We start from the raw sequence: 21,323 nt of genomic DNA on the forward strand, positions 1-21,323 counted from the left end.
GAGAGTCCCTGGCCTGCGTCATGCAGGAGGTCAGACTAGATGAACACAACACTGCTTTCTGGCCGGGGGGGGGTGGAAAAAAAATCTATGAACAAAACCTTTAAAAACCGTCCCAGAAATTGCATCTGACAGATCCCCTGGCAAAGTTCACGTGGCTAGAAGGTTAGTTCGGGCAACCCAGGCAAATAGCATTCGACATAAATACCTCCTGCACCATCTAAAATAGATGTAGTGATAAAATACATTAACAAAGTATTGCTATGATCTCCTCAGCAACTGCTGCATCTCACCCCAGAAGTGGCTGCATTTCAGGGAATGCCTAATGTTACCAGGCGAGTGACTCCAGGATCCCCTTTCTGCTTCAGTCTCAGTCAACCCCTACAGGGGACAAAGCTCAAGCAGTCACTTCTCTCTATGTGGGAACACTCAATTCTCCCCCCTCCTTTGCTAACTTCTTAGTTATGCAGAGTCCTTTTGGCCTTCAGCTTTCATCTCTGAGCAAAACAGACCTTGGGGGATGCACTTTCCTGAACTAGCTTCCAACTAGACGAGCGGAGCTCCGGCTTGACAGTATAGCCGCGGTCATGTGGAATGTGGAACATGCTGCAAAACCTGTCCGAGTATTTACCCAGTTTTTTGGATGGATTTGGCAGCCCATGTGTAGCTGTGGCTACCCTGCCAGCAATACTTGGGCTACAGGGCTTAAAGCTGTCTCCGGCCTGTGTCCACATAAGCTACAGACGTTCCCATGATGCCTTTCCAATAGGTATCATTTGCTCCAAGCAGGTAAAAACCCTGCCCAGTATCAGAGAATAAGGATTTTAAAACAATCCATATGCAGGCCTCTCTACCCAGAGCTTTTCATCTGTGACATCTCCCCACTTCTGCCCCCCATAGCTAGGTAGACCCAATTTCTTCATACTCTCTTCCCCAAGCTTCCCATTGTTTTGGCTTGTTCCACTGATGACAGCTTTCCCTTCTCTGGGGCTTCTTAGTGATTTAGTGTCCTTTGGCCCTTAGGAGGAAGTGAGAGGCTTCATACCAGCTATGAACTGCCTGCCCAGAGGAGTTTTCCATCAAATGACTCTTCTGTGAAATCCTATGAAATATGAACTTTCATTTCTACCCACGAGAACTTCTAGAATCTTTTCTCCAATGCCCGATGAAGGGTGTTTGCGCCCAAAAGCTTGCAATTAAAGCATTTTTTTTGCAAAACACTTGTTGGTCTAATAAAAGATATCATCTCTACTACGAGTCCTGATTGCCTTTGGACCTTAGGCTTTTGTCTCTGAGCAGATAATTGCTGTAACCTAGCTGGAAGCCAACATCAATGGGTTTTCCTCAATACTTCCCACAGTCATTGTCTCCTTAACAGCTCTGAAGATTTTACCTGGATGTGCCCCATCTCTAGTCCTGCTTGTTTTTCCTACCCGCTCTTTTGCATCCGTTCCATGTGGTCAGGCAGTCATATGGCGAATGCCACATTCATCAAAAGACAACGTTCGTTGGGTAAACGTGATATCTTTTATTAGACCAGCTAAATAGTTGGAAAAATTCTTCTTTGCAAGCTTTTGGGGGGAAACCCTCTGCTTCGGGCAGAGGGAGAGTTCATTCATTCATTCATTCATAAAAAGAAAGAGCACCTTCCAATGTCCTTCGCCATGTTCGCTGAGTCTGCAAAGCTCTCTTACAAGGAAAGTTGCTGTATGGGTAAAAGAAAGCAGTGGCACAGTCTATTCAGCACGAGGCAAAGAGGAGATTTCAGGAGGAAGAAAAAGGCAGGGAGATAGCTCTTAATTGCAGACAGATAGATCCAGGAAAATCTATTATATGCTCCGGCAGTGTTTACACAGCTAGTCCTCTGGCTCAGCCTCATGCTGATACTTAAGTCGGATCTCTCAGCAATTTCTTGGTGGTGTTTGCTGTTCAGGCAAAGAATCACCAATCTAGCTGTCCCTCCCCTCCCCTGCCCCTGTGTCTCTCATTTCACCTTAGCAATTCCCTCTGTCCTTCCTTCACACTGGAGTCATGGCAGCAGAGATGGCAACAAAACCAGTAGATCAGATTTCAGACTTCCCTTGTACTGATAATAAATAAAGCACATCGAGAGGGAGAGGGAGGGTGCAGGTAAGGCAGAACTGAGGTAGCATAAGCCCAGGTTTCCGGGCTCTATTTAGAAAATCTTCATTTGTGGATTCAGTCCAGCAGGTCACAAGCCAGTTTTAAAAACAAGCAACAAAAAAATTAAGTAGATCAGATAGAGGAAGCCTGCAAGAGAGTTAGTGGGTCTACTGGGCACAGGCGAAATGAAGGAAAACAGAAACATAACACAATAGCTAAACAATTTGTCTCCATCTGCACTTCAGAGGATTGTGGGTGATATAATGATAGATGTTATAATTTAGAGACGTTCCCTTACTTAGCAGGCTACAGAAGCTGGGAATTGGGAGATGGTCCCTCAGTTAGGCTAGTCATTTAAAGAGACATAAGTTCTGCAGAGGTTGCCTACTGCTCCACAAATAAGGCCATTATTTTGTTCTTATTCAGATATGCCTGTGTTTATTGACTGCAGTGATCACAACAGGGGAGACCCACCCTTGACTCACTGTTTTGGGGGGAAGTTAGATGCTGGTCAGAAGATCCATAGCAAACCTGGGCTTCAGTGAAGTCCCACAGTGGAATTTATGTGGGTCCTAGGTCTGGCAGTGACCCTGTACTCAGGGAGGAATTCACCTTTGCAGAGGACAGAGATTCAGCTATCAAAGAAGTAGATGCTGAAAGGAAGCAAAATGAAGGGGCTAAACTGCCAACAGAATGATGCTGTCTTGTTAAAATTGGCTCCTAAACAAAAAGATTGAAAGCTCAGCCTTAACCCAGCCACCCACCAGATTAGCATGCTTAAAACACAACACCTCCTATAGCCAGTGGCACACAAAGCTGTGATGTGGCCAGCATCATGTCTGGCTGCTTCTGACTCCCCAGCCTATATGACCAGGTGCCCATTCACAAGTGGATCACATGCCAGCAACCACCCTCACTACAAGTTTGGGAAGGTGGGCATAAATTCCTGTCTTGAAAGCTGCAACAAGATCCTTTTCCTTCCCCACTCTGCCATGAGGTCCTGCTTCTAGGAAACCAGAGGGTAGCAAAGGATGCACCCAGCAGATCAGCAGGATGATCCATCTCAGAATTATACATCAAAGTCGGGGAAATTGCTTAAAGCAATCACTGAAAAATATGTAACTGATAGAATGGAATATCTAGGGCGAGACAAACCAGCACGGCTTTTTCAAAGGAAAGCTGCATCCCTACTACAATTATTTCAGCAGAGTAACAAAATAGTGGCATGACAAGCTCATGCTCCCCATACAGGTGCCCTGCCACCTGGGCTCTGCCACACCTGAGCCTACTCACATGACATAACTTCTTGTTCATGGTACCTCTGGAGGTGGTGCTCTGTGATTCCTTTACAGGTTCAGGAATGCCTGCCTTGGCACATCTTTTGTGGGGCTCCTCCTCCCCTGTATCCCACCCCTTTGCAGGTGTTACAGCGGATCCAAGCAGTGCCTCCATGTAGTTGTGGGTTTCATCCTTCATGTGGCAGTTTGACAAGGAAAGGAGCCATAGCGGTCTTGCCACGGTGCTGTTGCTCTCAGAAAGCGGCAACACAAAAAGAATTTAACTTAAAGGAGCTCAGTCTGAGCAGTAGGCAGGGTGATGTTGTCCCTGGGCCAAGCTGCTCAATCCTGAGCACAGGAGATCAAGAGCCCACCATGCCCTTCATTCACCTTCAGTGTTTGGTTCCCTTCCAGGCTGGCCAGCCTCTTGCTGAGGACACTTCCCATTCACCCACTAGGCCAAATTTGCCTGGTTGGGGCCTAATGCCATGTCTGTTCACCTTTGGCACATTTTGGGAACACAGACCCACTGCAGGAGTGCACAGGGTCCATGGGCCATCCCTCCAGGGCTCATCCTTACCCGGTACCCACAAAGCCCACTCTACTTCACGCTCCCATCCCCACCTGACCTGTGGATTGCTGGACAGTCCTTCAGCCTTTGGCTGTGGCGGTGGGAGAGCTCACTGGTGTGCTGAGATGTCTGTTGGTGGGGTCAAGTGGCTTGGCATTGGCCCTAGTCTTCGGTTCTCCATGGGCTGATGGACCCTTGTGGCTCCATCTGGGCTTTCTGGTCCTGGGACATGTAGGGCTCCCAGCTGGCTGTAGAGGGGTGCACCCAGGTTTTCTTGATTGCCTTTTCCTTAATTGCTTTTTAACTGAGGCATACGCGCTGCAATCCCCTGGACCAACTGGCTATCAGGGGAAGTGACAGGCTTCTTCCAGGGGCAGAGAGTGCATCCAGCTCCATTTCCAGTTCCCACATTCCTCTTGGCCTCTGGGCACACTTTAAACACGCGGTCTCCATCCCCTGTGCCAATTAGAAGCAGTCCCTCCAGCTCCTTAGTGCCTGCCGCTTCTCTCAGGGCACAGCCACCTGGGCTGTAGTGCCGAGGTAAGCCGGGCAGGGGCCTGTCACAAGTGGGAAAGGAAGAAGTGCTTCTATGCTTGAAGCCCCCCGGTTGGCCATTCAGCTCTGAAAGCTGATTTGTACTTATAAGGCCATAAGGGTCTCCTAAAGGAAAAGCTATGCTGTAGAACGGGACAGTAAATTTTGTCCTCTTCCAGAGATGATTGTGGATACCAGCATGAAAGATTTAGGAAAAGAAAAGGGAGATGTCATGAAATATACTGGGGACGAAAGAGAAGAGTCAGAAGGACACAAGGGAAAGAAAGAATGAGCCAGAGAAATGGCAATGATAACCGAGGCAGAGTTTGAATGACAGGTGGACTCCCAAGGGAAGATGCAGCTAGGTGCTAACGATTATGGGCTAGCCCTGACATGGAGGATTGGAGCAGTCAAGCCAATTTAAGACTCTCTATTTAAAGACTCCCAAGCAGCCTAAGATTAGAAACTTGCAGGATTTCCTCACATCCAGACATCAGCCCTTGGCGCTGGACAGGGGATGGTTTGTTATCTTCCCAGACTAAACAAGAGTGAAGCTAAGAATTGGCTGTATTCTGTGGTTTGATGGCAGCAGATTTATAGTCTAGAGAGTGAAGCTGCTTTGAGACTTCCACCTTTGTGTGTCTGAAGCACTCTGGCATTTCCCGGGGGATGTACATTTTTTTCCTGGAGGTGCTATCAAGACAGACATTGCATCTGGAAACTAATAAAGCGGCTGCATTTAATATAGAGTGCAAAGAATAAGTAGGTAGAACTGCACAAAAGGAAACTGGAAACAGCCAGTCCTTCTGCCCCCAGTAATTTGTTCTATTAACCTTTTGCCACCGAAGATGTTGTTCATACATGTACTGCACAACCCAATACAGTGATTTATTTGTAGGTGTAAGCCTAGCGCCAAACAGGCAGGTTGAACTTCAAAGAACTTCAGGATCTAGGCTCGTCGGGGGAAGGGGAAGATGAGAGCGGAGGAAACATCAGACTGCCAGACCAAACAGCACCCACAACTACAGCCCAGCCCAGACCAATAAGCGAAGTGAACAAACAGGTAAAAGAGAGGGGCCAGGGTAACGCTGGGACTAGGGGGTCAGTACACACACCCACAGGAGGCCTCAAATGCCTCTACACAAATGCTCGTAGTATGGGCAACAAGCAGGAGGAACTCACCCTCCTGCTGGCTGACGCCAGCCCGGACATAGTGGGGATTACAGAAACGTGGTGGGACACAACGCATGATTGGGCGGTCAATGTCAAGGGCTATAGGCTGTACAGGAGGGACAGGATAGGAAAGAGAGGTGGGGGCGTGGCGCTCTATATTAAGGAGGAATACACATCCTCATTAATTAGCAAGGAGCCAGGGGAGGGGCACTCTGAAGTGCTTTGGGTTAGAGTACAAGGCAGTCGAGGGGAAAGAGACTTAACGGTGGGGTCTACTACAGACCTCCCAAGCAGGGAGAAGAGCTCGACCAGGAATTCCTGGGTCAGCTCACAGAGGTGGTGAAGGCTAAGGATGTGGTAGTCATGGGGGACCTGAACTTCCCAGACATCTGCTGGGAAGAGCAGTCAGCCAGGTCTGACCGCTCACGTCGGTTCTTGGCCAGAGTGCAGGACCTCCATCTAACCCAGGAGGTGCACAGTCCCACCAGGGGAGACGCCTTGTGGGACCTGGTGCTGGCCACGGGTGATGACCTAGTGAGGGGGCTGCGGGTGCTCGACCACCTGGGCGACAGCGATCATCGCCTGCTGGGAGTCACCATCCAGCGCAAGGTGGCAAAGGCATGCAATAAGGCAGCGGCCCTAGATTTTAGGAGGGCAGACTTCAACGAGCTAAGGAAGATAGTTGGAGAAGCGCTGAGGTCCCGGAGCGGGGGGAGCCGGGTGTCCAAGGAGAGTGGTCGCTCCTTAAGGAGACGATCCTCCAAGCCCAAAGGAAGGTAATCCCAACGAGGATCAAAGGGAGCAGGAGAGCACACAAGCCTCCGTAGCTCACCAAAAGCATCCGGGAATGTCTCCTTGCTAAAAAGGAGGCGCACACCCAATGGAAAGAAGGGGTCATCACCAGGGAGGACTATTCTGTAGTTGCTCGGGGATGTAGGGAGGCAGTCAGGAAGGCCAAGGCGGAGATGGAACTGGGGCTAGCTTCCCAGATTAAGGACAATAAGAAGTCCTTTTTTAAATACATAGAGGGTAAAAAGAAGGTCCCGGGTAATGTGGGGCCCTTGCAGAATGCATTGGGAAACTTGGTCGCCACACCAGACAGCAAAGCTAACATGGGCCGGCAGTGTGGGGAGGCAGTCAGGAAGGCCAACCGCACCTTGTCATGCATCCACAGATGCATCTCGAGCAGGTCCAAGGAGGTGACCCTCCCCCTTTATGCGGCACTGGTCAGGCCGCAGCTGGAGGACTGCATCCAGTTCTGGGCGCTGCACTTCAAGAGGGATGTGGACACCATGGAGAGGGTCCAGAGGAGGCCACTCGCATGATCGGGGGCAGCAGGGCAGGCCCTATGAGGAGAGGCGACAGGACCTGAACCTGTTCAGCCTCCAAAAGAGAAGGCTGAGGGGTATCTAGTGGCCTGTTATAAACTAGTCAGGGGGGATCAGCAGGCATTGGCGGAGTCCCTGTTCCCCCGAGCACCGCCAGGAGTGACCAGGAATAATGGTCACAAGCTGGCAGAGGGTAGGTTTAGGTTAGATATCAGGAGGCGCTACTTCACGGTCAGGGCGGCTAGGGTCTGGAACCAGCTTCCAAGAGAAGTGGTGCAGGCTCCTACCCTGGGGGTGTTTAAGAGGAGGGTGGATGAACACCTTGCTGAGGTCGTTTGATCCCAGTACTCTTTCCTGCCATGGCAGGGGGTCGGACTAGATGATCTGCTCAGGTCCCTTCCGACCCTAGAAACTATGAAACTATGAAACTAAGAACTTCAAAGAGACATAGCTTCTCACTATGAAGAGTGAAGAAGGGTGGCTTTGTGAAGGTGGGGAGATCTGGGTCCAGTGCCCTGCCACAGATGCCTTATGTGACCTTGGGGAAGCTGTTGGGCCTCCATGGTTATAGTCTGGAAAATGGAGATAGGACCTACTATCAGAACCGGAGGGGCAAGGGGATGATTTTTCCATGCTGCAAACTCTTGGGATTTTAGCACTTCTCCTATTCTGAATTAGGACAAAACCAACCCACCTCCTTTTTTATGCGAAATTCTTTCTTTTTGTGGGATCCCCCAGGGCAGCCAATAGCCCAGTGACTGGGGAACATACTCAAATTCAAGTCCCTGCAGTACTACATTTCTCCAGCTGAGTGTCCTGATACCAGGCTATTATAGCTATTCTGAAGTCTTTTTTTCTCCCTGATTCTCATCAAATGCTCCATCCTAGACCAGAGACACCCTTTCCTGATGAATGCTTTGTCAAAACTGCTATATTCCCACCAAAAAAAAAAAATCTGTTCTAACATATCAACGTTGTCTGATGAAAAAAAAATCAACGCATTCCTGACTAGCCTTAACGCCTTTTGCCCACTGCAACGCTAAATGCTTTTGGGGAGGAAATGCCTCTTACTTAGTGTATGTACAGCACCTACCACAACTTACCTCATTTTGGGCACATCTACAGGAGATGTTTACTGTGCAGTAGACTAATTAGGTGCACAGTAAATATTGCACATCTACATGTGTGCCCCTATTAGGATGAAGTAGATTAATTAACTCTGCAGCAGGATAGTACTTGTAAATATAAGTATTATCCTACTGCAGAGTTATTTGCTGTGCAGCGATGCATGTGTAGATGCTGACCCGGGAGTAAATTGTGCCCAGTCACCCAGCCAGCAGGGGACCACACTCCTGCCTGCTGTCTAGCCACACGGCTCAGCAGCTGCAGGAGCCTTGTGCCCCAGCCAACTTTTCAGCTGCTGGATGCAGCCCGGACCTCAGCCCCTACACCCCCTGTCCCCCAGCCCCTGGGCCACACTTCTGCCACCAACCAGAGTCCAGGGCTGACCCCAGTCCCCCGGCACTCAGGCAGCTGCAGCTAGAGCCTGGAGCTCCCCTGGCTGCTGCAGAAGGACAGAGCAAGGCAGGAGCAGTTCTGACCTACACTGCTCCTCCCCAGCAAAATTTGCTCCTGACCTTGCCGCACATATAGACACTGCACCTGAGAGTAGTTTACTGCAGAGCAATTTACTCCGCAGTTTATTCATGCACATTCATTGCATGCATAGATGTGTCCCTTCCAGTCTCCAAAAAGCCTTCTGTTCTCCTGCACCATGGAGGGATGACAGCTTGAGTACCTGGGACACCTCGGGCCTGTCCACACAGAATTGGACCATCCTAGGGAGCACAGCTGAGGAAAAAAAAGATCCCACCCACTCGCTTCTGTATCATACTTGCCAAAAGCCTGAAAGATGTCATATGGCCAATTGGCAGTGCATCTTGGGAGTGCTTATTAGAGCAGCTATACTGGGTTTTTTCAGTGTTCAGTGTACACAGAGCAGAACCAATTCAGCAGGGAGTTTTTTCACGGTAGGGCTCCTCAGTGTGGTCTCATGCAGTGTTGACATGCCTTTAAAACTAGACTCAGCATAGCAGGGGTGTTTGTGTTATAAGGAGCAGTGGGCTGGACGAGCAAACATTTTCCATCTAATTCCTATAATTCTTCAGCTATGGCACCACCCAACAATTGGCTCCTGACTGAAACAGAAGAGAGAGGACTTTCACGGCTGGGTGAAGAAAACCTGAGCGGAGCCTGTCGGCTTCTGCCGGATGATCTGGTGCGTCGTGAGCAAAACCAGAAAATACCCGAACACAAGCTCTCGCCCTGCCACCACAGCGGGCTGGGAAGTAGCGAGGACTGAATGTTTTTCCAACCCTGCTCATGCCGCACGTGGAGCATGATTCACTGACAACAGGAGTTTCCATTTCACTCTGGACTCTGCTTCCACGGGAGCTCTCTGCAGAGGGGGCCTCGCACCCGTCCTCTGCACTAGGAAGAACAACAAGGAGGAGCGTGCAGATCAAGGCTGTCAAGTTCATGGTTATGAATCCCTCCCCCCCGCCTATTACGTACAGCTGCTGACAGCTGGAGCAGAGGTCTGACTCCACAGGGCCACGAGTCGCTGCACTGCTTGCTCTGAGCTGCCTTCAGCAGATTTCAGATGAGGAGGAAGCGGAAAATAAAAATAAGGAAGGCTCTTGCCCTAGAAGGGGTGGGGGTGAAGAGGCAGGAGACTGAACGTCTGAACCAGGGACTCTGTGCTGATTCTGCTTCAGATTTGCTGGGGCACCTCAACCTACGAGCTCACCCGCTCTGTGCTTCTGGAAACTGAGTGAGATGCCAGAGAGGGAGCCCCTTCACACCCTGCCAAACTGGGAGCTGGGTGGGGTAGCTGCCTTAGGGTGGTATTTGGGGACAGGACTAAGAGACAAGGTGTCTGGGGGAAACAACGCCCTGCAGACAGGTGCGCAGGAGCGCCATGCCATGGGTGCATATATTGTAACAGGTGTGCAGGTTCCTATGGCGGGTTAAGGAGGCAATAATCAGTGACTAGAAGGTGTATGTATATATATCTAGGTCTATATATCTAGATCTAGATCTATGTATCTCTCTATCTACGTATATATATAGAGAGAGAGAGATCTATAGATACCTAGATCTATATATCTCTCTATATAGATATATATAGAGAGAGAGAGAGAGAGAAACTTTATATATATATATATAATATCTATACACATACATACATACATATATAAAATATATATATATATATACACATACATACATATATATAAAAATATATATATAAAAAAGTCACACACACGCACACACATATATATATACACACACACACATATATATATATGTGTGTGACTTTTTTTAAAAAGTCCTACCCTACCATAGGGTAGACCATGCATCAGACCTTGAGCTTGCCCTGTGTGCACCAAGCTCATTAGCCTGCCCACAGCTAAGGCAGCATCCTGTTTGAGAGGCAACAAAGAGAGCGGCACAGCGTTTCCAAACAACACTGCCAGGCACCATAGGAACACAGGAAAGACAGCTGGCCCTTCTTCGGCCTCTCTTGTGGAGGTGCCAGGAGGACCCATCCCAGTGGTTCAGTCACTGGTCCCACGGATATGGCTCGTGGGTTTTGTTCCCAGCTCTGCCCCTGACCCACATAACTTTGGATGAGTCACTTCCATTCTCTGAACCTCCGTTTCTCCTCCTAACCTCTGTCAGGCTGGCCTGTGTAGACAGCAAATCCATCATGTGTCATATGATGCCTATACGACGCACTGAATATAATGACATCCTGCCTCAGTTCTCATACGACTTGTCTATAATGAGTCAGGACTGGGTGTTATGAAAGACAGGGTGGACCACAGCCCAGCCACGCCAGTCTACTGACTCACTACAGAACCAGAAGTTCACCTGAGAGGCCAGTCCAGACTCATTTGCAGCCACTTGCAGACTGGCCACAAACTGAGGACTCGAGAGCAGCCGCTGGGGACAAGTCTGAATTAACGTCTCGCTGGAGCCCAGTAGACTTGGGAGGGCAGACATGGATGGGGTGCCCTCACCCTGTGTTCCTTACGTTTCGGTATCATCCAACGCAGCACAAGATCTAAAATTCAGCTACTGAAAACATACCGTACGCTAGCAATACATCCCTTCCTGTTTGATTCAGAGCGCTCACATAGGTCTCAAATAATCTGGGTGCTATTTCTGATTGCTCAAGAGGAGTACGGCTATTTACACACACACGCAAACACGTGCGCTCACACATGCGCGTATAACTGTAGAAAGCTATAGCAGTTCTCTCGCACCACCTACATCTCTAGCTAGAGGTCCAGGGATCAGTATCTCTCACCTTTCAAGGTCACCCTGGCCTCTCTAAAAGGACTATTTATCCCGAGTGATTTGCGGTTCTGCCTGTCCAGAAGCGGAGGAGGAGGTGAGGAACTCGGAGGTATCCGATGCTGTGGAGCATGTCCACGCATGCATTCTTTGCCTCCCATTCATCTCTGCAATGTATGGGGGATCGGGATGGATCACACTACCTAGTGACCTTTCAGAGCCAGCCAGTCTTCATACTGACTGGGACAGCGTCCTGTGCAGCTGGAGCCAGGGATGTGAGATGGCATCTCTCACAGCTAGCTATTGCGTGGACCTGGAAGACTAAGAAAGTTTAAGCAGGGAACACAGGTAAGAGAGAGAGATCCAGCTCTGCACTAGGTCCACAACCCGATGTCAGAGGTTCTCCATTCAATGCATTTAGGAGTCATCCCCATCCAGAAGGCGCAGAGCCCAGGCTGAGTTAGCTAAGGTGTTCGCATCAAACTTCAAAGCACCTGGAAGCCAGGGCCTAGTTCAGCGTAGCTGCGTTGCCAGCTCAAGCCACCATTCAGCCTTCCCCATCAGCCTACCCCCAGCTTTAGGAAACCTAGATTGATTGATGGCTTTATGTTGCCGTTCCAGGCTTTCACCAGGCCCACAAATGAGAAAACTGAAGTTTGGGCTGAGTTTAACTTAGGGGCCCAGTCTCAGAAGCACGGTGCTGGATCACAGACCCCAGAACCCAGCCAGATCACAAAATCCTGTTAATAAACTGATTGCACCCTCCTTAAACCCAGCCAGGTCTCTTGCCCTCACTCGACTTCTACTACAGCGCTCTTCCAGACTTCAATCCTCTGTCTGAAACTTCATTTCCAGCCCATGTTTATTCATGGCCAACTTATAGCCATTTGATTTTATGCCAACGCTGTTCACTAGTTGAAATAACCCTTCCCCTTCCTGCTGTTTACCTCTGGTATCTTGATAGCAATCATTTCTCCTCTTAACCGTCGTTTTGCTACGCTACGCACATAGTCTCCATCCCTACAACAGGTTATCCGTTCCCTTGAACATCCTAATTGCCCTTCCTGGACCGGCTTCAGTGGAAGTTCACCCTCCCTGAATGTGAGCAGAAGTGTGCGCACTATCCCAGATGAGGCTTCACCCAGGCATTCTGCAATGGCATTAATATTTCCCTAGCTTAACTGGAAATGCCTTCAAGTTAGGGTTTCATTCATTTGAACTCAAGCACCAGAACATGCTTCTCAAAAATAGATCAAAACCAAACAAAACAGCCACACACAAACCCCAGTGACCCGCAGCCAACATGAACTGAAAGTACGGGGGAAATGGGCTTATTCAAGCATGGTTTTTGTAAACTAAAAGGCAGTAGAGTCAAAAGCTTGTATTTGGTGAGAGTTAATCTCAGATATAGATGCACTGCCCAATTTGAACACTTGACTCATAAATCAGAGAGTCATAGAGAAGTCAGGCTGGAAGGGTCCTCCAGAGGTCATCTAGTCCAACCTGCTTCCTGAGGCAGGATCAGCCCTATTCGAATCATCCTATGCAAGGAACAGGACTGCTCAGATCCGGTGTTTATTTGGCCCATGGCTGAGATGAGAAGTTTAGGACTCGATCTGGAATTAGATCCAAGATCTGGGCTCCTGTTCATCTCAGTGTCAGAAGTACCTGCAGCTGAGAGGACATGCCAGTCGGAGATACAGCTGGGAGGCAGGCAGTGGGGGCTTGACCCCAGAGGATCAAGAGTAGACAAGGCCAGGGCAGAGGGGATCCCAATTAAAGTCAGAAATCAACATGAAACTAAGATCGAGCCATCAGCCCAAGGCTAGCCAGAGCGACCTCTGTCCTTTTGAATAGCCTCCTAGGCAGTGAGGGGGATGCTGCTAACAAGCAAGTAGCCCCACGCATGCCGCCAACTGGGGACAGCTGGCAGTAGTTGGGCCACTGGCAGCCAAGCCCACTCTGGCAAGCAGGGCTAGCTAGGAACAAATTAAGTGGATGCTTACCTTGCTGGGATCCTATGACCCCAGCTGACTTCCTGCCCTTTGGGCAGGGGGCTGGACTCGATGATCTCCCGAGGTCCCTTCCAGCTCTAATGTCTATGAAATCTATGAAATCTATGAAGTCTGCCTTCTGCCCCAGCTCCTGGCAACACCCAAGAGATCGCAAGAGACAACCCAGTTCAGAGTCAAGCTGTCTTGTACCAATGCCAATGCAACTGCAATGATAGAAGTGCTGCTGCAGAATGGTATCGGGCAGCCAAACCTTCTCCAAGCTGGATTAGACATCGCAATAGCAGAAACCCAGGCACTACGTCTATACTAGCACTCCTACCACTGCTGCTAATACCAGTGAAGCCACTCCGGTGGGAAATGCCCACAGAATCCACTCCGGGGATTTCCAATACCAGAATGGCAGTCAGGGTACCTGGGCCTGAGGTTAAGGAGAAAGCTTACAGAGCTTTCCACCATGGGCTCTCGTGACCCAAATCCACCACACCTGGATTGTTCATATGCACATACACTTATAATATGGTTGATGGGTGATTTAAGTGACCGGGTCAGCATAAGAAAGCTGAGCACTGAGCTGCTCAAGAAGAGTCCCCCAGGAGCAGGTCCAGAGGCTGACCTTTCTAGGCCAAATTAATACCAGAGGCAATGACTGATTCAAGTTTAGCTGCACCAGGGATGAATCTGGTGCCACATGCAGAGGCTGTTGCTTCAAACAGATTTTTTAAAGGCAGAAGTTGCTCCTGAAGGGAGAGTGCCTGGTGGTGGCAGCCCAGGACCAGAGATCTGGGGGTGGTCTGTGTAGGCCACTAGGAAAACCTGGGTCTTAGTGCTGCTCTGTCAGACACCGCCCCCCCCCCCCGGTGTGAGCATGAGCAAACTACTTGGGTTCAGCTCCTGCAAAGGTCTTTAGGAGCACTGGGAGCTGAGCACCTTAATACCTTTGAGGAGCCAGGACTTAATGCAATGGATGTAGCAACACGCTTCACAGGAACATTGTGGGGCAAACACTTTCAGGGTGTGAGGAGCCTGACTGCTACAGCAATGAAGGGCAAATAACTTCCTCAGTTCCTTGAGGATCTGGCATGCACGAAGACGTTGGAGAGGTGCTTCCTGGTGGCACCCCCCGCTGTGGTACTGTACTGTGTCCTTTGAACCTCCTCTCCGAAGATGAGCTCTGTATTGCCACGATCATCCTCGGAGCCCTTCTCTTCACCTGCACTTGAATTAATCCTTTTTGCACATGGGAGACCAGAAGTGCACAACAGTGCAAAGCCTCAGCACTGCCTCGCACAAATGCCATCAATACGTCCCCGTCTCTGCAAACACCTCTATGCAGGTTTTTCACAACTGCACTATGTTTCCAGCTCACAGCCATCCGGCGACTCTCGTACACCCAGATCCTTCTCTTCCTGAGTCATTTCCGACTGACGAGCTCCCGGCTTAAGCAGACATTCTTGTTCTTGCTCCTGGTGTGCATGGCCTGGCACTCTGTATTCTTGACTGCTACCCAGTTGTTATTGCTTCAGTCCTCAAGGTCACCCTGTTCTTCCCGTATGACATCTTGATTCCCCAGTGTATTCTTAATGCCTCCCAGCTGTGTGTCACCCACGTAGTCTAGCAGCACAGGCCTACGCTGTGTGTCAAGGTGATCAAGGACAACACTAAACAAATTTGATCCCAAGACAGGTCCTTAAGGAACCCCAGTAGTACCTGGCCACAAGCCTCAGATTCCCCTTTTGTACCTTCTGCACTTCTTAGGACAAGTTATGCATTTTAAATGCACTGTTTCAGTCACAGGCAGACAAGGTTCTTTGGGGAAATGCAATATCTTTGATTAGAATAGTCGGCAAAATTGTTCTTTGCAAGCTTTCGGGTACAAACACCCTTCTTCAGGCACGGGGAGAGTCATTTATTTAGGTCGTTGCATTTTGCAGACCTGAGATCTGTTTATAGCTCTCCTACGATCAAGGAAGTCTCCATTTCCCAACCCAGTCTTTCATGCAGTGTTGCTAGCTACTGGATTCCACCCTAGAAGTGGCTGCATTTCAGCATGCATGAAGCAGCCCATGCTTACAACAGTATACGACAAATGTCCTTTGGGGCCAAAACATTTCAAACTGTAAGATACCTTCCTGGTGGCAGCATGATGACAACACCTCCCTTCACTGGCTATTCCTCTGGGCTGCTTGATTTATAGGGCTTTCATTTTGTGCCTGCTGAAGAAACTCATAACAGACACAAAGGGAGCTTTTTGGGATGACTGCCTCTCTAACCTCCTCCCCCACCGCTTCAGGTAAACCACATTCCCTTGCAGAGACAATGTCCCTTGTCTGCAGAAAACCTGGCCGGAGTGGTTTTCAATCACCAAATATGGAAAGCAAGCCATTTCTCTCTGTCTCTCTTCCCCCTTCCCCTGTGTAGACATGGATTGATTGTCAGCGGAAAAATAATTCCTTTAATGACTGTGCAGAGATACATCAGCTGACTGTGTTTGCTTCAGTAAATCTCATGGTCACACAGGTCTAAATCTGCAGCAGCGACAGCATAAGCCTTTCCTTTTATAGGACGCAGAGACAGTGGCGGGGACGAGGTGGGGGGGCAGGCAGAGAAAATACATTTCTGCATCCAAGTGAGGACCCCTGTGCTTAAAGCTGGGGCAATGCCGTACGAAGAAATGAAGCATGCTGTGTGCATTGCTACTTGCTCGCTGTCTGAAGAGCATGCAGGAGCATGAAATTGTTCATTTATAATGGGTGTATAATTACAGTCTTGTGTGGCACAGGTCTCGTTAGAAAGCTACCTTGGCTTGTTGCAGGTAGATCGACAATGCTAACCCCTTTACAAGGTCAGGCTCCTGGAGTACTTGCGTAACACTTTAGTAAAAGAAGCTACAAGGGCTGAACACAATACCGACCACCTCCTGCAGTAGACCTCCCCCATCCCCCCAAAATGATGCCTCTAAGGATGAGACACCATATATCTTGTTGCTGCAGGAGGCTGGAAACCTAAATGAGAGGCAGGGGAGGGGGAAGGGATAGAAACATCCAAGAAAGAGCTTGCTTCTCTACTCCACCCCTGCACAACCCAGGCAGCCGGTGAAAACTCAGACTCCCTGACTGAAGGGGCCTGGGATGGGGCAGAGCAATGCTGTGGCTCTGAGGCTTTCTTAATTGCTGCCAAATTAATTTGTTGTGAGCCCCCTTTGTCCCCATCTGTGACATCAGCAAATAAGTGACATTAATTAATGCATCTGTCACTCAAAACCATCCCAGAGACATAAAATTCCTGCTTCTCTTCTCCTGGCCATTTGGTCACACATGACACACGGAGCAGATCCAGAAACAGATCCCGCATCTCCCTTGCACTCCCCTCTGCGTCAGAGGTCAAACCGCAGAGGTGGCTCTCCCCATGAAACAAGCTGCACCTAAGAGAGATGCTCCTCCGAGATGTTCAAAATTGCATCAGGCATGACACGTGGTTGGCTCTTGGTACTGGGATTTGCATGCACCCGTGGCTTTTGCTGGGCTTCTCAGGCTTGCCACCCCCATCCTGTAAGAGCTGGATTCATAGGTTGTCAGGGGCTGGAAGGGACCTCGCTAGATCATCGGGTCCAGCCCCCCTGCACTAGGAAGGAAAAGACAACTGGGGTCAAGTGATCCCAGCAAAGTGACTGTCTGGTCCCCTTTTGACAACTTCCAGGGTAGGCGATTGCACCACCTTTGGAGGGAGCTTATTTCACAGTCTGGGCACCCTGACTGTGACATTTTTCCTGGAGTTGTACCTGAAATGGTCTTCCAAGAGTTTGTGGCCATTACTCCTGGCTTTCTCCAAGGGTGCCCTAGTGAGCAGGTGTTCACCGAGCTCTTGATGTATTCCCCTGATGTAGCAGTAAGCTGCTACCAAGTCCCCTCTCAGCCTTCTCTTTTTCAGACTGAAGAGGCCCAAGTCCCTCAGCATCTCCTCACATGGTCTGCCTTGCAAGTCTCTGATCACACAGGTGGCTCGTCTCTGGACTCTCTCAAGCTTTTCCATGTCCTTGTTGAAGTGCAGAGCCCAGAATTGAGCTGTGGTCTCACCAATGCCAAGTAAAGTGGAAAAATCACTTCCTTGGTTGTACATGAGATGCATCGATTGATGCATGCCAGAGGACTGTCTGCCCTACCGGCTACAGCATCGCACTGATGGCTCATGTTCATAGTCCAGTCTATTATTACCAGTGGTGCTGGTCAAACTGGTGGCACCGAGCCTATAAGTGTGTTGGGGATTGTTTGTCCCTAGACAACTTCATACTTCTCAGTGTTGAACTTCATCTGGTTTTGACCCGCCCAACTCTCCAGCCTGTCCAGGTCCACCGGTATCGGCAGCCTATCTTCAAGCATGACCACGCTCCCCCATAGATAGATATCATCCGCAAACTTGGCCAATGAGCTCTTCACCCCTCCAGATCATTGATAAAGATGTTGAAAAGCACTGGACCCCTGAGGGACACCACTGGCCACTTCTCGCCAGGACAACACAGGTCCATTCATTAGGACTCTCTGGGGTCCTACCTTGCAGCCAGCTTCCTACTCACCTAACTGTCAAGCAGCTAAGTCCAAGATCCCCTAATTTTTTCACGAGAACATCATGGGAGACCAGATCAAACGCTTTTTGGAAGTCTAGATATCTAATGTCGACCTTCTCTGTCTTATCCAGGTGGCAAGTTACCTGCTCATAGACGAAGATGAGGTTGGTAGCACAAGACCTGCCCATGATGAAGCCATGCCTTCTTTGAGCATATTGCACATAGACTCCTTGATGAATTTTTCCAGCATTTTCCCTTGGACTGAAGTTAAGATGATTGGCCTATAGTTGCCCAGGTCCTCCCTCTTCCCCTTCTTGAAGATGGGCACAACATTGGCCTTTTTCCGACTTCAGGGACCTCTCCGGAGCACCACAACTGTGGATGCTATGTTGGCATGACCACCTTGTTCTCACTGAGGCTCAGATGCATTTCTGGGGTCCATCTTGAATGGAGAAATGAATGGGGATGGGACATATCCAGAGCTGGTGTGTAAGGAAGCTATGAATGCTGCTCTGTAATTTTTTTTTTGTAAATACTGTACATTGCTTGATCAGCAAGGGGTAGTGGGTCTATCCTTGAGCAGGAAATGTTTGCTCTATACCTACAGTCATCTGTGTGTGGAGGTAGGAATGGCTCCCAAGACAGGCATGCACTTGAGACATGACTGGGCAAGCTGCTGGCTTCAGGAATCCTGTCTCTGGTCTCCGACAACTTGCAAGCCATGACTGTGAAGCAATCTGGTACACAGTTAAGACCCACGGACATCACACGGAGGGAATCTAACTTTGTGTAGCTCTCCTGACGGGTCACTCCAACACTTTCACAGCCTCTTTTTAGCCCCAGACATTCAAGCAGATACCAAGCACAACTGAAAAGGGAGACAATCACACAATGCCCATAGATAAGTGAGATACCTTCTCAGTTTGTGTCAGTCTCTGCATCACCAAAGCATGAGCAAATTATACTTTAAAGCACTTCTGAGAGCCACAAGGATGATCCCCAGGATCAAGGAAAATAAGACCTGGCAAAGAGGTGACTTGCCAAAGACCCTACACAAAAACCAGGTAAGGAGCCCAGGTCTCCCAGTTCCCATCCCCGGCCTCAAATCATAAGCCACTTGACTCATGTTACATTAAATCAAAGCACTGAGGACTCAACTGAACCTAATCTTTTGTTAAGTAAAAACTTTTAGGGACCGGAGACTGGGAAAGGCTCCATCTGAGAAGCATAATATTTTAGTATCAAAACACGCTGGACCAGTTAATCTGGTACATCTCTATTTGAGTCTATGAAATGATTCGAGTGCAGCTCAGCGACCAAATCTGGCCCGTAGACTCATTATACTGTATATATATAAAAAAAATCACCAGATTGTTACGTCTAGTTAGTGTTTAGAAGCCTCCGTTAATGCATCTCAGAGGTCTCTAGCTGTTACGGCTGAGGCGTGAAGATGGGTATCATTGATCCAGCTGTGTCTGAGTCTGCATACAGTATGAATCAATAGCTCTGAAAGGCCTGAACTGCCCCTTTTAGATGCCCAGTGACTATGTCGATATTGTTAACCATTTCACTGCTCAGCTCAGTATGCATGAAAGGAGAGAAAGGAACCAAGCTGCAATAACAGCTTACACTGACGTCAGCAGTAGTTTGGTCCGGGATGAGTCTGCCTTGCGAATCACTGTCCTGATGTCTCTTCAATGCTCCCTGAACCAGCCAACAACAGAAGGATCTCCTTTTAAAAGTGGGCGTATGTGGAATTGTCTAATCCTCCCCATCGGGGAGAAGAGTCTAAAAACCTAAAGACTCAAGCCCAAGCCAGAAAAGCAAAGACCCAATATTGACTGTTTTCTCAGTCCCGTGACATGGGAGAGACGATTCACCGTTTCAGATTGCTTGGGCGTAGCCATCCTGACGATGGATTAAGGCATTGAGTTCCAAGTCAATCACTAAAGTTGACGGTCTTTGTTTAAATACAGAAGCACGAACCACGCAGCCCTGACAGATTCAAAGTCCTGAGCCTTGCTTATATGCCCAGGTTTAGCACAAACTCGAGGGGTCCTGTAGGCTCTGTAAGGTCTAGACCAGTCCCATAGGAGCCGGCAGGGTGTTCAAGAGCCAGCCTGCAGTGCATCTGGTTTGTGCTGCTTGTGTCCTGATAACTGGTTTGGCTATGAAAGGATGAAGGCAGGGGTAGCTGTGTCCTATCTGTCTCCTAGGTCTGGGACATAAACCGGTTCAGCCCAAATTAGTTAAGTGTGTTAAGTATTACATTCAACCAGGTTTATCTCAGTCATTTTCAAACTGGTTTATGTGCACTGAACATTGGCTCTGTTACAGGTTTAAATGAGTTTCTGATCACTTAAACCAGTTTATGTGTAATGTCTGCCCCTAGCTCTAATGATTTTGTGCCTCTGCAGTGTCTCAGTCGGCCTTCCCAGAGAGGATCCTGGAGGCCACATCACCATTCAGGCCTTGGTGCATAGCCATCTTCTCCTGTCTCCGTGTCTTATTAATTCCAGGCCTGGAATAAATCTTTGCTGTAAAGTGTAAGGCTCAGCTTCCATCAACTCCCGGCAAACCCTGCTGCTGATCCTTCCTAGAAAGAACTCCCCATCTGCTGAGATATTGCTCCTCGGGGACCCCGTGCTGGCTGGTAAATCATGCCAAGGCATTATAGATGGGCAAGGACTAGAGGCTTTAATTCCTCATTAATTCACTCTGGCTAGCTCAGAGCAGCTGTATGTCACCATTAGGGGAGTATGTACATGCACCCAGAGACTTGCCAACTTACACTGCTGATTTGCTGGGTCTCAGCAGACAGGCAGTACTAAATGCTTGAGAAACTCTGTACCGCGGCTCTTTACAGCCAGAAGCGTCCTGTCAGGAGGACAAGAAATTTCCCAAGTTTAAGGGCTGACCTTGCTCCCAGGGAAGTCAGAGTTTTGTACCGGATCCAATGGAAGCAGAATCAGTCGCCCGCTCCGTGCACACAGCTTGGACTCGCAGGACTGGGATTCTCCGCTTCACCGAGCCAGCTGAAAACAGGTCTGACTATATGCAGAGGATGGATGTGGACTCCCAAGTGAACCTGCTCTCCACCCCTTACCTAAGAGGGAAGACTGGAGCATGTCTGGAAAACACTGCATTATAAGTGTAGTCCCTTTCCAGGGTCTCTCAAGGCAGCTCTAATTAAGACCAGTGGAGAGATGGGGCAGCTGCATAGTCCCAAAATACAGCAAGTAGGATGCTGGCCTCAAACCTATCTGCCTCCATCCCTGCCCCATGCTCAGGAGCAGAGTAACAGAGTCAGGCCCACAATTTCATCCGCTGTGGGGGGTCTCTCCCCACTACCTCACCTCTGCTTATCCTAGTCAGATGAGT

The sequence above is a fragment of the Crocodylus siamensis genome, chromosome 1 (genome assembly GCF_052110815.1).
Source record: "Crocodylus siamensis isolate JL-2025a chromosome 1, ASM5211081v1, whole genome shotgun sequence".
Taxonomy (NCBI): domain Eukaryota; kingdom Metazoa; phylum Chordata; order Crocodylia; family Crocodylidae; genus Crocodylus; species Crocodylus siamensis.